This window comes from Protobothrops mucrosquamatus, unplaced genomic scaffold, assembly GCF_001527695.2.
Source record: "Protobothrops mucrosquamatus isolate PMUCROS unplaced genomic scaffold, P.Mucros_1.0 scaffold590, whole genome shotgun sequence".
NCBI classification, from domain to species: domain Eukaryota; kingdom Metazoa; phylum Chordata; class Lepidosauria; order Squamata; family Viperidae; genus Protobothrops; species Protobothrops mucrosquamatus.
The window spans coordinates 300873-303895 of record NW_015386889.1 but is presented as its reverse complement, the minus strand read 5'-3'; positions in this window follow the sequence as shown (position 1 = coordinate 303895).

Below are 3023 nucleotides of genomic sequence, written 5' to 3'. Positions count from 1 at the left end.
AGAGAAAGAGAGAGAGGGAGAGAAAAAGAAAGAAAGAGAGAAAGGGAGAGAGAGAGAAACAGATAGAAAGAGAGAGGGAGAGAAAGAGAAAGAGAGAAAGAGAGAGAGAAAAAAGAGGGAGAGAGAGGGGGGAGAGAAAGAGAGAAAGAGAGACAGAGAGAGGGAGAGAGAGAAAAAGAGAGAGACTACAGGAGGCCCCCACTACAGCCTTTTAAAACACGAACTGCAATCATCCTTAAGGCCAGCTGCAGCTCCTTCCCCTCCTCCAATAATGGTAGAAGGTGAACAGCATTTTGAAATAAAAGAAATCCTAGATTCCAGAAAATATCATGGTTCCACCCAATATCTAGTAACGTGGAAACACCTACCGCCTTCTCAAAATGAGTGGGTTCAGAAACATCATGTTAGGACCCCCCGACTACTTAGTATGTTTCACGCTGCGTACCCAGGTAAACCAGACTAATCCTTGTCTCCCTTTTTTCTGGTTTATTTTCTATAGGTGGGTCTCTCTTTTTTCTAAGGGGGGTAGGATGTCAGAACCCATTCTTTCCTGGGGGGGATCTATTTCCTTTCTTCTTCATTTCTTTCTGAGAGTTCTGCCATTCTCTTGAGAGGGAGGGGGGTATGTTTTTGTGGTATGTTTTTCTGCTTTGCTACAATGTATCCTTTCCTCTATTTCTACATACTTACTCTTTGAATTGTCTCTCCCTTAATGTCATCCTGGGGTGAGAAAGGAATGTGCCTCCAGCCATCTGGCTTATCACTCGCTGAGGAAGGGAAGGTGCAAAGACCCAACAACATCTTCACAAGCATGGGAACAGACCCTGTTATCAGCTCCATTCCCACAGTGGACTTAACACCTGGGGATTGGCCCATTCAAATTGACTGGATGAACTGTTGGGGTGGGGTTTGCTTGGGACTCTTTTAACCTATTGATCTGAGCAGTAAACCCTCAGATCGTGCCTTCTATGCCTGCTATTAGCGTCTCCTAATAAAAGTTCCTTTTGGAATGAAACTGTTTCAAGAGTCCTGCTTTCTTGGGATGAGGTTTTGAAGTGGGCCCTGACAAAAATACTACATAAGAGGAGATCCTCAAGGAGCTAATACAGCAAAGAAATCAGAGTATCAAAGAGCAGGACAAACAGTATTGATAAGCATTTGAGAAAATAGCTTCTGTAAGCTCTCAAGGCTCTATTTTGAGACATGGGATTCACTTATTTTTTGAAAGAAGTTAGAAAATTTACTTGCAAATAGTTTTACTTTTTTGCTACTCTAGCATATACATTGTTGGATACAAGTTTGAAATGTAAAGGGATCATAGTCATCCAGAAGATATAGAGAGGGGAGAGGAAGGAGTGGCTAAGGAGAGCAAATGATACAAAACCAATAACTTACATTTTTGGGTTAAATGTCAGGATGCAAGAATGTAAGAATTGGAGTTATAATGACATCCCCACAAACATATCATCATTTTAACTTAATTTAAGTTTTTTATGGGTGCATACAAAAAAGATTTCAATTTCAATTTTTATTTTTTTGAAATGCCTGAAATTGTCCAAAAACAACTTCTAGCTTGGCTTCAATTATCTGTCATTTTAAACATTAAGGTTGCACTACATTTTTATACTATGTCAAAAGTTTCTTATATAAAAGCCTAGAGCACTGTTGTGAATTCTACTGTGGCAAAAATCTCATGAGACTGAGATGCCAATCATAAGGAAGTTCAGAACAATATTCAGCTGACAACATATCTCATTATGTATATATTTTTACATTCTACATGAGAAAGACTTTAAAAGAGCTTGCATGCCTCTTAGATATACTCCTTTTCATCTGCCTCTTGGAAAACAGAATTTCATGGGAGAATAAAAATTGTAGTACCCAATCTCAAGTGTCTCACACATGCATATGCCACATAACTAAAATTTTTCTGAATACTGGCTCACTCCTATTTGAAAATTAAATTTCTCTTTATGACAAACAGTGACAAAAAGAATCCTGTTCACTTAGAAACACATGAGCCAAATGGTGTATTTAAATAGATGGTGAGCATTTGAGGAAATGTGCCTTCAAAAGCGAATGTCTTTGCTCAAATATTTGCAAGCAGGAATGAAGCAACGTCCTATATACATATCACAGTGCAAGGCATTAATTCTGTTCCTTTTTCCTAGATCTAAATTTAGCTTAGGGGAAAATTATAGAGTAGAAACTCCCCAGGTTCCCCAAGATTTTCCTAGAGATAGTCTGGGAGTGGTAATGTTAGTTTCCTGAACAATATTAAAAGTTGAATAGAATCTCAGTGATGAACACCATTTTAGCTACTATCTTCTCTTCCCTCCCCAAAAGTAACGTGGCAAGGAAATGGGAAGATAGCAGCATAAGGACACACCTGCAAAATTACATACAGTAAATATATGCACATTTCACATACACAAGTTACATATACTGTACATCTACGTGACTACTTTCATACTTTGATTGCTGATACCCAGCATATAGTTGTCCTCTCGGAGGCCAAGGCCGGTCCCGTCTGGGGGGCGCGGAGTGGTAAGGGAGGAGACTGGGGGGCTGGCGGAGGGTGGTGTGATAGGTACGGTCAGTGGGAGGGGCAGGTATGGCGGGAGCAGAGGACCATATCGGGTTTTGGGAGCACGCACACGCTACTTACAAGCTTGTGGGTGCTCCGATCCTCAGAGCTCTGCTCGACCTCCAGGGACCTTAGACCCTCCGGCCCGGGTCCACCGGCTGATGTTATGTAATGCCAGGTCTGTGGTAAATAAGGCCCCCCTCATTCAAGAACTTATTCACAAGGGGGGAGCGGACTTGGCGGGTATCACCGAGACCTGGTTGGGCATAGAAGGGGGAGTCCCCCTTGTTGATCTGTGCCCACCAGGTTTCCAAGCATTCCATCAGCCGAGGGCCCGGGGTAGGGGCGGGGGGGTGGCGGTCATTATAAGGGAGAGTATGTGTCCAAGGGAGACCACTGTGCCTCAGATAGACGGTGTTGAGTCCCTCCTTGTGAA